Genomic DNA, 15,968 nt, shown 5'->3' on the forward strand with positions numbered 1-15,968 from the left:
ACAGGAATGCCCCTGTCTGTGTGCATGTGTGCGGTGCGCGCGTATGTCTACACTTTGTGTAGCCGTTAGCGATGATGCTAATGATAACCTTCTTCTGGTAGGGAAGGAATGGCTTTCCCCAAAACCTTCGCAAGTAAATGTTAACTACAAAGTAGCCTATGCCTGCCTGGCAGAATTATACCGTGATCATTTGCATCACTCCAGTTGCCATTTGTTCTACAGCAACACCGCTTAACCAAACAAAGGTCTCTTCCTGGTGCATGCTTGCATTTAAGGGTAACTACACCCCAACATCTAAATGTCTTACATTTTTCCCAGACCTCACAAATGGTCACCTGATAGGGTTTAAACATTGTTGTGGACATAGAACATCCAATTGTGCTGTTTTGCTATTAAAAAGGTGTACTTTTGAGAGCGAAAACCTGCCAAAACAGGGACAAACGGTCAACGGGGAAATCTAAACGGAGAAAAGGGAACTTGGGAATTAACGGAATCAGGCAAAACATTGAAGGGATTGTATAGTGCCCTAATGGACTACAGACATTGACTGTCTCCTAGACTAAAAACAAAGGCTGCATGTACTGCCTATATTTTGAGGGAAACGCACTGTCCATTATTTGATTTGATTTGATCAGGGCAGGGCAGCACACACAAACTGCATTTAGTCCAATAACAATCCATGATATTATTAGGGTGATAAATAAAAGGCAGTTGCTCCATGACACAAGAGCACGCTCTACTGGGACAAAAAGCTTACAGCACCTGGAATTCCCAGGCAGTCTCCCATCCAAGTACTAACCAGGCCCTACCCTACTTAGCTTCCGAGATCGGACGAAATCAGGCGTATTCAGGCTGGTATGGCCGTAAGCGAGGGGACAACTCTTGGTACACTATATAAAGTCAATGTGTCACTCACTCTGAAAGGGACACAGAAACGTATCCACTTTGTGACACAAACTGAAGAAGCTCAACCCTTGCTTACATTTCCAATATATATATATATATATATATATATATATATATATATGAGTCTTGTTGGGGGGGGGGGGAAGAGGGCATATCCTATGTTGATTTATGACAAGTTCATTGACTAGGGCCCTATAAAATAGGCGTTGCGGACCGAATCACGGAATCCAGACATTAAACCGAAATTCAACAATATTCAAACATTTATTGAACTTAGTAAGAAATCAACTAAAACTATTCAACTTGTTAGAAAACGCATTAATTTGCCCAAGTCAATCATAAGACATGAACAAAATGCATCAGTGATTCGTATTTCCATGAACTTTCTGAAACGGCACAGGAATGCCCCTGTCTGTGTGCATGTGTGCGGTGCGCGCGTATATCTACACTTTGTGTAGCCGTTAGCGATGATGCTAATGATAACCTTCTTCTGGTAGGGAAGGAATGGCTTTCCCCAAAACCTTCGCAAGTAAATGTTAACTACAAAGTAGCCTATGCCTGCCTGGCAGAATTATACCGTGATCATTTGCATCACTCCAGTTGCCATTTGTTCTACAGCAACACCGCTTAACCAAACAAAGGTCTCTTCCTGGTGCATGCTTGCATTTAAGGGTAACTACACCCCAACATCTAAATGTCTTACATTTTTCCCAGACCTCACAAATGGTCACCTGATAGGGTTTAAACATTGTTGTGGACATAGAACATCCAATTGTGCTGTTTTGCTATTAAAAAGGTGTACTTTTGAGAGCGAAAACCTGCCAAAACAGGGACAAACGGTCAACGGGGAAATCTAAACGGAGAAAAGGGAACTTGGGAATTAACGGAATCAGGCAAAACATTGAAGGGATTGTATAGTGCCCTAATAGACTACAGACATTGACTGTCTCCTAGACTAAAAACAAAGGCTGCATGTACTGCCTATATTTTGAGGGAAACGCACTGTCCATTATTTGATTTGATTTGATCAGGGCAGGGCAGCACACAAACTGCATTTAGTCCAATAACAATCCATGATATTATTAGGGTGATAAATAAAAAGCAGTTGCTCCATGACACAAGAGCACGCTCTACTGGGACAAAAAGCTTACAGCACCTGGTATTCCCAGGCGGTCTCCCATCCAAGTACTAACCAGGCCCGACCCTGCTTAGCTTCCGAGATCGGATGAGATCGGGCGTATTCAGGCTGGTATGTCCGTAAACGAGGGAACAACTCTTGGTACACTATATAAAGTCAATGTGTCACTCACTCTGAAAGGGACACAGAAACGTATCCACTTTGTGACACAAGCTGAAGAAGCTTAACCCCTGCTTACATTTCCAATATATATATATATATATTTGAGTCTTGTTGGGGGGGGGGAAGAGGGCATATCCTATGTTGATTTATGACAAGTTCATTGACTAGGGCCCTATAAAATAGGCGTTGCGGACCGAATCACGGAATCCAGACATTAAACCGAAATTCAACAATATTCAAACATTTATTGAACTTAGTAAGAAATCAACTAAATCTATTCAACTTGTTAGAAAACGCATTCATTTGCCCAAGTCAATCATAAGACATGAACAAAATGCATCAGTGATTCGTATTTCCATGAACTTTCTGAAACGGCACAGGAATGCCCCTGTCTGTGTGCATGTGTGCGGTGCGCGCGTATGTCTACACTTTGTGTAGCCGTTAGCGATGATGCTAATGATAACCTTCTTCTGGTAGGGAAGGAATGGCTTTCCCCAAAACCTTCGCAAGTAAATGTTAACTACAAAGTAGCCTATGCCTGCCTGGCAGAATTATACCGTGATCATTTGCATCACTCCAGTTGCCATTTGTTCTACAGCAACACCGCTTAACCAAACAAAGGTCTCTTCCTGGTGCATGCTTGCATTTAAGGGTAACTACACCCCAACATCTAAATGTCTTACATTTTTCCCAGACCTCACAAATGGTCACCTGATAGGGTTTAAACATTGTTGTGGACATAGAACATCCAATTGTGCTGTTTTGCTATTAAAAAGGTGTACTTTTGAGAGCGAAAACCTGCCAAAACAGGGACAAACGGTCAACGGGGAAATCTAAACGGAGAAAAGGGAACTTGGGAATTAACGGAATCAGGCAAAACATTGAAGGGATTGTATAGTGCCCTAATGGACTACAGACATTGACTGTCTCCTAGACTAAAAACAAAGGCTGCATGTACTGCCTATATTTTGAGGGAAACGCACTGTCCATTATTTGATTTGATTTGATCAGGGCAGGGCAGCACACAAACTGCATTTAGTCCAATAACAATCCATGATATTATTAGGGTGATAAATAAAAAGCAGTTGCTCCATGACACAAGAGCACGCTCTACTGGGACAAAAAGCTTACAGCACCTGGTATTCCCAGGCGGTCTCCCATCCAAGTACTAACCAGGCCCGACCCTGCTTAGCTTCCGAGATCAGACGAGATCGGGCGTATTCAGGCTGGTATGGCCGTAAGCGAGGGAACAACTCTTGGTACACTATATAAAGTCAATGTGTCACTCACTCTGAAAGGGACACAGAAACGTATCCACTTTGTGACACAAGCTGAAGAAGCTTAACCCCTGCTTACATTTCCAATATATATATATATATATTTGAGTCTTGTTGGGGGGGGGGGGAAGAGGGCATATCCTATGTTGATTTATGACAAGTTCATTGACTAGGGCCCTATAAAATAGGCGTTGCGGACCGAATCACGGAATCCAGACATTAAACCGAAATTCAACAATATTCAAACATTTATTGAACTTAGTAAGAAATCAACTAAATCTATTCAACTTGTTAGAAAACGCATTCATTTGCCCAAGTCAATCATAAGACATGAACAAAATGCATCAGTGATTCGTATTTCCATGAACTTTCTGAAACGGCACAGGAATGCCCCTGTCTGTGTGCATGTGTGCGGTGCGCGCGTATGTCTACACTTTGTGTAGCCGTTAGCGATGATGCTAATGATAACCTTCTTCTGGTAGGGAAGGAATGGCTTTCCCCAAAACCTTCGCAAGTAAATGTTAACTACAAAGTAGCCTATGCCTGCCTGGCAGAATTATACCGTGATCATTTGCATCACTCCAGTTGCCATTTGTTCTACAGCAACACCGCTTAACCAAACAAAGGTCTCTTCCTGGTGCATGCTTGCATTTAAGGGTAACTACACCCCAACATCTAAATGTCTTACATTTTTCCCAGTCCTCACAAATGGTCACCTGATAGGGTTTAAACATTGTTGTGGACATAGAACATCCAATTGTGCTGTTTTGCTATTAAAAAGGTGTACTTTTGAGAGCGAAAACCTGCCAAAACAGGGACAAACGGTCAACGGGGAAATCTAAACGGAGAAAAGGGAACTTGGGAATTAACGGAATCAGGCAAAACATTGAAGGGATTGTATAGTGCCCTAATGGACTACAGACATTGACTGTCTCCTAGACTAAAAACAAAGGCTGCATGTACTGCCTATATTTTGAGGGAAACGCACTGTCCATTATTTGATTTGATTTGATCAGGGCAGGGCAGCACACAAACTGCATTTAGTCCAATAACAATCCATGATATTATTAGGGTGATAAATAAAAAGCAGTTGCTCCATGACACAAGAGCACGCTCTACTGGGACAAAAAGCTTACAGCACCTGGTATTCCCAGGCTGTCTCCCATCCAAGTACTAACCAGGCCCGACCCTGCTTAGCTTCCGAGATCAGACGAGATCGGGCGTATTCAGGCTGGTATGGCCGTAAGCGAGGGAACAACTCTTGGTACACTATATAAAGTCAATGTGTCACTCACTCTGAAAAGGACACAGAAACGTATCCACTTTGTGACACAAACTGAAGAAGCTCAACCCCTGCTTACATTTCCAATATATATATATATATATTTGAGTCTTGTTGGGGGGGGGGGGAGAGGGCATATCCTATGTTGATTTATGACAAGTTCATTGACTAGGGCCCTATAAAATAGGCGTTGCGGACCGAATCACGGAATCCAGACATTAAACCGAAATTCAACAATATTCAAACATTTATTGAACTTAGTAAGAAATCAACTAAATCTATTCAACTTGTTAGAAAACGCATTCATTTGCCCAAGTCAATCATAAGACATGAACAAAATGCATCAGTGATTCGTATTTCCATGAACTTTCTGAAACGGCACAGGAATGCCCCTGTCTGTGTGCATGTGTGCGGTGCGCGCGTATGTCTACACTTTGTGTAGCCGTTAGCGATGATGCTAATGATAACCTTCTTCTGGTAGGGAAGGAATGGCTTTCCCCAAAACCTTCGCAAGTAAATGTTAACTACAAAGTAGCCTATGCCTGCCTGGCAGAATTATACCGTGATCATTTGCATCACTCCAGTTGCCATTTGTTCTACAGCAACACCGCTTAACCAAACAAAGGTCTCTTCCTGGTGCATGCTTGCATTTAAGGGTAACTACACCCCAACATCTAAATGTCTTACATTTTTCCCAGACCTCACAAATGGTCACCTGATAGGGTTTAAACATTGTTGTGGACATAGAACATCCAATTGTGCTGTTTTGCTATTAAAAAGGTGTACTTTTGAGAGCGAAAACCTGCCAAAACAGGGACAAACGGTCAACGGGGAAATCTAAACGGAGAAAAGGGAACTTGGGAATTAACGGAATCAGGCAAAACATTGAAGGGATTGTATAGTGCCCTAATGGACTACAGACATTGACTGTCTCCTAGACTAAAAACAAAGGCTGCATGTACTGCCTATATTTTGAGGGAAACGCACTGTCCATTATTTGATTTGATTTGATCAGGGCAGGGCAGCACACAAACTGCATTTAGTCCAATAACAATCCATGATATTATTAGGGTGATAAATAAAAAAGCAGTTGCTCCATGACACAAGAGCACGCTCTACTGGGACAAAAAGCTTACAGCACCTGGTATTCCCAGGCGGTCTCCCATCCAAGTACTAACCAGGCCCGACCCTGCTTAGCTTCCGAGATCAGACGAGATCAGGCGTATTCAGGCTGGTATGGCCGTAAGCGAGGGAACAACTCTTGGTACACTATATAAAGTCAATGTGTCACTCACTCTGAAAGGGACACAGAAACGTATCCACTTTGTGACACAAGCTGAAGAAGCTTAACCCCTGCTTACATTTCCAATATATATATATATATATTTGAGTCTTGTTGGGGGGGGGGGGAAGAGGGCATATCCTATGTTGATTTATGACAAGTTCATTGACTAGGGCCCTATAAAATAGGCGTTGCGGACCGAATCACGGAATCCAGACATTAAACCGAAATTCAACAATATTCAAACATTTATTGAACTTAGTAAGAAATCAACTAAATCTATTCAACTTGTTAGAAAACGCATTCATTTGCCCAAGTCAATCATAAGACATGAACAAAATGCATCAGTGATTCGTATTTCCATGAACTTTCTGAAACGGCACAGGAATGCCCCTGTCTGTGTGCATGTGTGCGGTGCGCGCGTATGTCTACACTTTGTGTAGCCGTTAGCGATGATGCTAATGATAACCTTCTTCTGGTAGGGAAGGAATGGCTTTCCCCAAAACCTTCGCAAGTAAATGTTAACTACAAAGTAGCCTATGCCTGCCTGGCAGAATTATACCGTGATCATTTGCATCACTCCAGTTGCCATTTGTTCTACAGCAACACCGCTTAACCAAACAAAGGTCTCTTCCTGGTGCATGCTTGCATTTAAGGGTAACTACACCCCAACATCTAAATGTCTTACATTTTTCCCAGACCTCACAAATGGTCACCTGATAGGGTTTAAACATTGTTGTGGACATAGAACATCCAATTGTGCTGTTTTGCTATTAAAAAGGTGTACTTTTGAGAGCGAAAACCTGCCAAAACAGGGACAAACGGTCAACGGGGAAATCTAAACGGAGAAAAGGGAACTTGGGAATTAACGGAATCAGGCAAAACATTGAAGGGATTGTATAGTGCCCTAATGGACTACAGACATTGACTGTCTCCTAGACTAAAAACAAAGGCTGCATGTACTGCCTATATTTTGAGGGAAACGCACTGTCCATTATTTGATTTGATTTGATCAGGGCAGGGCAGCACACAAACTGCATTTAGTCCAATAACAATCCATGATATTATTAGGGTGATAAATAAAAAGCAGTTGCTCCATGACACAAGAGCACGCTCTACTGGGACAAAAAGCTTACAGCACCTGGTATTCCCAGGCGGTCTCCCATCCAAGTACTAACCAGGCCCAACCCTGCTTAGCTTCCGAGATCGGACGAGATCGGGCGTATTCAGGCTGGTATGGCCGTAAGCGAGGGAACAACTCTTGGTACACTATATAAAGTCAATGTGTCACTCACTCTGAAAGGGACACAGAAACGTATCCACTTTGTGACACAAACTGAAGAAGCTCAACCCCTGCTTACATTTCCAATATATATATATATATATATATATTTGAGTCTTGTTGGGGGGGGGGGGGAAGAGGGCATATCCTATGTTGATTTATGACAAGTTCATTGACTAGGGCCCTATAAAATAGGCGTTGCGGACCGAATCACGGAATCCAGACATTAAACCGAAATTCAACAATATTCAAACATTTATTGAACTTAGTAAGAAATCAACTAAATCTATTCAACTTGTTAGAAAACGCATTCATTTGCCCAAGTCAATCATAAGACATGAACAAAATGCATCAGTGATTCGTATTTCCATGAACTTTCTGAAACGGCACAGGAATGCCCCTGTCTGTGTGCATGTGTGCGGTGCGCGCGTATGTCTACACTTTGTGTAGCCGTTAGCGATGATGCTAATGATAACCTTCTTCTGGTAGGGAAGGAATGGCTTTCCCCAAAACCTTCGCAAGTAAATGTTAACTACAAAGTAGCCTATGCCTGCCTGGCAGAATTATACCGTGATCATTTGCATCACTCCAGTTGCCATTTGTTCTACAGCAACACCGCTTAACCAAACAAAGGTCTCTTCCTGGTGCATGCTTGCATTTAAGGGTAACTACACCCCAACATCTAAATGTCTTACATTTTTCCCAGACCTCACAAATGGTCACCTGATAGGGTTTAAACATTGTTGTGGACATAGAACATCCAATTGTGCTGTTTTGCTATTAAAAAGGTGTACTTTTGAGAGCGAAAACCTGCCAAAACAGGGACAAACGGTCAACGGGGAAATCTAAACGGAGAAAAGGGAACTTGGGAATTAACGGAATCAGGCAAAACATTGAAGGGATTGTATAGTGCCCTAATGGACTACAGACATTGACTGTCTCCTAGACTAAAAACAAAGGCTGCATGTACTGCCTATATTTTGAGGGAAACGCACTGTCCATTATTTGATTTGATTTGATCAGGGCAGGGCAGCACACAAACTGCATTTAGTCCAATAACAATCCATGATATTATTAGGGTGATAAATAAAAAGCAGTTGCTCCATGACACAAGAGCACGCTCTACTGGGACAAAAAGCTTACAGCACCTGGTATTCCCAGGCGGTCTCAATCCAAGTACTAACCAGGCCCGACCCTGCTTAGCTTCCGAGATCGGACGAGATCGGGCGTATTCAGGCTGGTATGGCCATAAGCGAGGGAACAACTCTTGGTACACTATATAAAGTCAATGTGTCACTCACTCTGAAAGGGACACAGAAACGTATCCACTTTGTGACACAAACTGAAGAAGCTCAACCCCTGCTTACATTTCCAATATATATATATATATATTTGAGTCTTGTTGGGGGGGGGGAAGAGGGCATATCCTATGTTGATTTATGACAAGTTCATTGACTAGGGCCCTATAAAATAGGCGTTGCGGACCGAATCACGGAATCCAGACATTAAACCGAAATTCAACAATATTCAAACATTTATTGAACTTAGTAAGAAATCAACTAAATCTATTCAACTTGTTAGAAAACGCATTCATTTGCCCAAGTCAATCATAAGACATGAACAAAATGCATCAGTGATTCGTATTTCCATGAACTTTCTGAAACGGCACAGGAATGCCCCTGTCTGTGTGCATGTGTGCGGTGCGCGCGTATGTCTACACTTTGTGTAGCCGTTAGCGATGATGCTAATGATAACCTTCTTCTGGTAGGGAAGGAATGGCTTTCCCCAAAACCTTCGCAAGTAAATGTTAACTACAAAGTAGCCTATGCCTGCCTGGCAGAATTATACCGTGATCATTTGCATCACTCCAGTTGCCATTTGTTCTACAGCAACACCGCTTAACCAAACAAAGGTCTCTTCCTGGTGCATGCTTGCATTTAAGGGTAACTACACCCCAACATCTAAATGTCTTACATTTTTCCCAGACCTCACAAATGGTCACCTGATAGGGTTTAAACATTGTTGTGGACATAAACATCCAATTGTGCTGTTTTGCTATTAAAAAGGTGTACTTTTGAGAGCGAAAACCTGCCAAAACAGGGACAAACGGTCAACGGGGAAATCTAAACGGAGAAAAGGGAACTTGGGAATTAACGGAATCTGGCAAAACATTGAAGGGATTGTATAGTGCCCTAATGGACTACAGACATTGAATGTCTCCTAGACTAAAAACAAAGGCTGCATGTACTGCCTATATTTTGAGGGAAACGCACTGTCCATTATTTGATTTGATTTGATCAGGGCAGGGCAGCACACACAAACTGCATTTAGTCCAATAACAATCCATGATATTATTATGGTGATAAATAAAAGGCAGTTGCTCCATGACACAAGAGCACGCTCTACTGGGACAAAAAGCTTACAGCACCTGGAATTCCCAGGCAGTCTCCCATCCAAGTACTAACCAGGCCCTACCCTACTTAGCTTCCGAGATCGGACGAGATCAGGCGTATTCAGGCTGGTATGGCCGTAAGCGAGGGAACAACTCTTGGTACACTATATAAAGTTAATGTGTCACTCACTCTGAAAGGGACACAGAAACGTATCCACTTTGTGACACAAACTGAAGAAGCTCAACCCTTGCTTACATTTCCAATATATATATATATATATATATATATATATATATGAGTCTTGTTGGGGGGGGGGGGAAGAGGGCATATCCTATGTTGATTTATGACAAGTTCATTGACTAGGGCCCTATAAAATAGGCGTTGCGGACCGAATCACGGAATCCAGACATTAAACCGAAATTCAACAATATTCAAACATTTATTGAACTTAGTAAGAAATCAACTAAAACTATTCAACTTGTTAGAAAACGCATTAATTTGCCCAAGTCAATCATAAGACATGAACAAAATGCATCAGTAATTCGTATTTCCATGAACTTTCTGAAACGGCACAGGAATGCCCCTGTCTGTGTGCATGTGTGCGGTGCGCGCGTATATCTACACTTTGTGTAGCCGTTAGCGATGATGCTAATGATAACCTTCTTCTGGTAGGGAAGGAATGGCTTTCCCCAAAACCTTCGCAAGTAAATGTTAACTACAAAGTAGCCTATGCCTGCCTGGCAGAATTATACCGTGATCATTTGCATCACTCCAGTTGCCATTTGTTCTACAGCAACACCGCTTAACCAAACAAAGGTCTCTTCCTGGTGCATGCTTGCATTTAAGGGTAACTACACCCCAACATCTAAATGTCTTACATTTTTCCCAGACCTCACAAATGGTCACCTGATAGGGTTTAAACATTGTTGTGGACATAGAACATCCAATTGTGCTGTTTTGCTATTAAAAAGGTGTACTTTTGAGAGCGAAAACCTGCCAAAACAGGGACAAACGGTCAACGGGGAAATCTAAACGGAGAAAAGGGAACTTGGGAATTAACGGAATCAGGCAAAACATTGAAGGGATTGTATAGTGCCCTAATAGACTACAGACATTGACTGTCTCCTAGACTAAAAACAAAGGCTGCATGTACTGCCTATATTTTGAGGGAAACGCACTGTCCATTATTTGATTTGATTTGATCAGGGCAGGGCAGCACACAAACTGCATTTAGTCCAATAACAATCCATGATATTATTAGGGTGATAAATAAAAGGCAGTTGCTCCATGACACAAGAGCACGCTCTACTGGGACAAAAAGCTTACAGCACCTGGAATTCCCAGGCAGTCTCCCATCCAAGTACTAACCAGGCCCTACCCTACTTAGCTTCCGAGATCGGACGAGATCAGGCGTATTCAGGCTGGTATGGCCGTAAGCGAGGGGACAACTCTTGGTACACTATATAAAGTCAATGTGTCACTCACTCTGAAAGGGACACAGAAACGTATCCACTTTGTGACACAAACTGAAGAAGCTCAACCCTTGCTTACATTTCCAATATATATATATATATATATATATATATATATATATATATGAGTCTTGTTGGGGGGGGGGGGAAGAGGGCATATCCTATGTTGATTTATGACAAGTTCATTGACTAGGGCCCTATAAAATAGGCGTTGCGGACCGAATCACGGAATCCAGACATTAAACCGAAATTCAACAATATTCAAACATTTATTGAACTTAGTAAGAAATCAACTAAAACTATTCAACTTGTTAGAAAACGCATTAATTTGCCCAAGTCAATCATAAGACATGAACAAAATGCATCAGTGATTCGTATTTCCATGAACTTTCTGAAACGGCACAGGAATGCCCCTGTCTGTGTGCATGTGTGCGGTGCGCGCGTATATCTACACTTTGTGTAGCCGTTAGCGATGATGCTAATGATAACCTTCTTCTGGTAGGGAAGGAATGGCTTTCCCCAAAACCTTCGCAAGTAAATGTTAACTACAAAGTAGCCTATGCCTGCCTGGCAGAATTATACCGTGATCATTTGCATCACTCCAGTTGCCATTTGTTCTACAGCAACACCGCTTAACCAAACAAAGGTCTCTTCCTGGTGCATGCTTGCATTTAAGGGTAACTACACCCCAACATCTAAATGTCTTACATTTTTCCCAGACCTCACAAATGGTCACCTGATAGGGTTTAAACATTGTTGTGGACATAGAACATCCAATTGTGCTGTTTTGCTATTAAAAAGGTGTACTTTTGAGAGCGAAAACCTGCCAAAACAGGGACAAACGGTCAACGGGGAAATCTAAACGGAGAAAAGGGAACTTGGGAATTAACGGAATCAGGCAAAACATTGAAGGGATTGTATAGTGCCCTAATAGACTACAGACATTGACTGTCTCCTAGACTAAAAACAAAGGCTGCATGTACTGCCTATATTTTGAGGGAAACGCACTGTCCATTATTTGATTTGATTTGATCAGGGCAGGGCAGCACACAAACTGCATTTAGTCCAATAACAATCCATGATATTATTAGGGTGATAAATAAAAAGCAGTTGCTCCATGACACAAGAGCACGCTCTACTGGGACAAAAAGCTTACAGCACCTGGTATTCCCAGGCGGTCTCCCATCCAAGTACTAACCAGGCCCGACCCTGCTTAGCTTCCGAGATCGGATGAGATCGGGCGTATTCAGGCTGGTATGTCCGTAAACGAGGGAACAACTCTTGGTACACTATATAAAGTCAATGTGTCACTCACTCTGAAAGGGACACAGAAACGTATCCACTTTGTGACACAAGCTGAAGAAGCTTAACCCCTGCTTACATTTCCAATATATATATATATATATTTGAGTCTTGTTGGGGGGGGGGAAGAGGGCATATCCTATGTTGATTTATGACAAGTTCATTGACTAGGGCCCTATAAAATAGGCGTTGCGGACCGAATCACGGAATCCAGACATTAAACCGAAATTCAACAATATTCAAACATTTATTGAACTTAGTAAGAAATCAACTAAATCTATTCAACTTGTTAGAAAACGCATTCATTTGCCCAAGTCAATCATAAGACATGAACAAAATGCATCAGTGATTCGTATTTCCATGAACTTTCTGAAACGGCACAGGAATGCCCCTGTCTGTGTGCATGTGTGCGGTGCGCGCGTATGTCTACACTTTGTGTAGCCGTTAGCGATGATGCTAATGATAACCTTCTTCTGGTAGGGAAGGAATGGCTTTCCCCAAAACCTTCGCAAGTAAATGTTAACTACAAAGTAGCCTATGCCTGCCTGGCAGAATTATACCGTGATCATTTGCATCACTCCAGTTGCCATTTGTTCTACAGCAACACCGCTTAACCAAACAAAGGTCTCTTCCTGGTGCATGCTTGCATTTAAGGGTAACTACACCCCAACATCTAAATGTCTTACATTTTTCCCAGACCTCACAAATGGTCACCTGATAGGGTTTAAACATTGTTGTGGACATAGAACATCCAATTGTGCTGTTTTGCTATTAAAAAGGTGTACTTTTGAGAGCGAAAACCTGCCAAAACAGGGACAAACGGTCAACGGGGAAATCTAAACGGAGAAAAGGGAACTTGGGAATTAACGGAATCAGGCAAAACATTGAAGGGATTGTATAGTGCCCTAATGGACTACAGACATTGACTGTCTCCTAGACTAAAAACAAAGGCTGCATGTACTGCCTATATTTTGAGGGAAACGCACTGTCCATTATTTGATTTGATTTGATCAGGGCAGGGCAGCACACAAACTGCATTTAGTCCAATAACAATCCATGATATTATTAGGGTGATAAATAAAAAGCAGTTGCTCCATGACACAAGAGCACGCTCTACTGGGACAAAAAGCTTACAGCACCTGGTATTCCCAGGCGGTCTCCCATCCAAGTACTAACCAGGCCCGACCCTGCTTAGCTTCCGAGATCAGACGAGATCGGGCGTATTCAGGCTGGTATGGCCGTAAGCGAGGGAACAACTCTTGGTACACTATATAAAGTCAATGTGTCACTCACTCTGAAAGGGACACAGAAACGTATCCACTTTGTGACACAAGCTGAAGAAGCTTAACCCCTGCTTACATTTCCAATATATATATATATATATTTGAGTCTTGTTGGGGGGGGGGGAAGAGGGCATATCCTATGTTGATTTATGACAAGTTCATTGACTAGGGCCCTATAAAATAGGCGTTGCGGACCGAATCACGGAATCCAGACATTAAACCGAAATTCAACAATATTCAAACATTTATTGAACTTAGTAAGAAATCAACTAAATCTATTCAACTTGTTAGAAAACGCATTCATTTGCCCAAGTCAATCATAAGACATGAACAAAATGCATCAGTGATTCGTATTTCCATGAACTTTCTGAAACGGCACAGGAATGCCCCTGTCTGTGTGCATGTGTGCGGTGCGCGCGTATGTCTACACTTTGTGTAGCCGTTAGCGATGATGCTAATGATAACCTTCTTCTGGTAGGGAAGGAATGGCTTTCCCCAAAACCTTCGCAAGTAAATGTTAACTACAAAGTAGCCTATGCCTGCCTGGCAGAATTATACCGTGATCATTTGCATCACTCCAGTTGCCATTTGTTCTACAGCAACACCGCTTAACCAAACAAAGGTCTCTTCCTGGTGCATGCTTGCATTTAAGGGTAACTACACCCCAACATCTAAATGTCTTACATTTTTCCCAGACCTCACAAATGGTCACCTGATAGGGTTTAAACATTGTTGTGGACATAGAACATCCAATTGTGCTGTTTTGCTATTAAAAAGGTGTACTTTTGAGAGCGAAAACCTGCCAAAACAGGGACAAACGGTCAACGGGGAAATCTAAACGGAGAAAAGGGAACTTGGGAATTAACGGAATCAGGCAAAACATTGAAGGGATTGTATAGTGCCCTAATGGACTACAGACATTGACTGTCTCCTAGACTAAAAACAAAGGCTGCATGTACTGCCTATATTTTGAGGGAAACGCACTGTCCATTATTTGATTTGATTTGATCAGGGCAGGGCAGCACACACAAACTGCATTTAGTCCAATAACAATCCATGATATTATTAGGGTGATAAATAAAAGGCAGTTGCTCCATGACACAAGAGCACGCTCTACTGGGACAAAAAGCTTACAGCACCTGGAATTCCCAGGCAGTCTCCCATCCAAGTACTAACCAGGCCCTACCCTACTTAGCTTCCGAGATCGGACGAGATCAGGCGTATTCAGGCTGGTATGGCCGTAAGCGAGGGGACAACTCTTGGTACACTATATAAAGTCAATGTGTCACTCACTCTGAAAGGGACACAGAAACGTATCCACTTTGTGACACAAACTGAAGAAGCTCAACCCTTGCTTACATTTCCAATATATATATATATATATATATATATATATATATATATGAGTCTTGTTGGGGGGGGGGGGAAGAGGGCATATCCTATGTTGATTTATGACAAGTTCATTGACTAGGGCCCTATAAAATAGGCGTTGCGGACCGAATCACGGAATCCAGACATTAAACCGAAATTCAACAATATTCAAACATTTATTGAACTTAGTAAGAAATCAACTAAAACTATTCAACTTGTTAGAAAACGCATTAATTTGCCCAAGTCAATCATAAGACATGAACAAAATGCATCAGTGATTCGTATTTCCATGAACTTTCTGAAACGGCACAGGAATGCCCCTGTCTGTGTGCATGTGTGCGGTGCGCGCGTATATCTACACTTTGTGTAGCCGTTAGCGATGATGCTAATGATAACCTTCTTCTGGTAGGGAAGGAATGGCTTTCCCCAAAACCTTCGCAAGTAAATGTTAACTACAAAGTAGCCTATGCCTGCCTGGCAGAATTATACCGTGATCATTTGCATCACTCCAGTTGCCATTTGTTCTACAGCAACACCGCTTAACCAAACAAAGGTCTCTTCCTGGTGCATGCTTGCATTTAAGGGTAACTACACCCCAACATCTAAATGTCTTACATTTTTCCCAGACCTCACAAATGGTCACCTGATAGGGTTTAAACATTGTTGTGGACATAGAACATCCAATTGTGCTGTTTTGCTATTAAAAAGGTGTACTTTTGAGAGCGAAAACCTGCCAAAACAGGGACAAACGGTCAACGGGGAAATCTAAACGGAGAAAAGGGAACTTGGGAATTAACGGAATCAGGCAAAACATTGAA

The sequence above is a fragment of the Coregonus lavaretus genome (genome assembly GCF_964263955.1).
Source record: "Coregonus lavaretus genome assembly, chromosome: 4".
NCBI lineage: Eukaryota > Metazoa > Chordata > Actinopteri > Salmoniformes > Salmonidae > Coregonus > Coregonus lavaretus.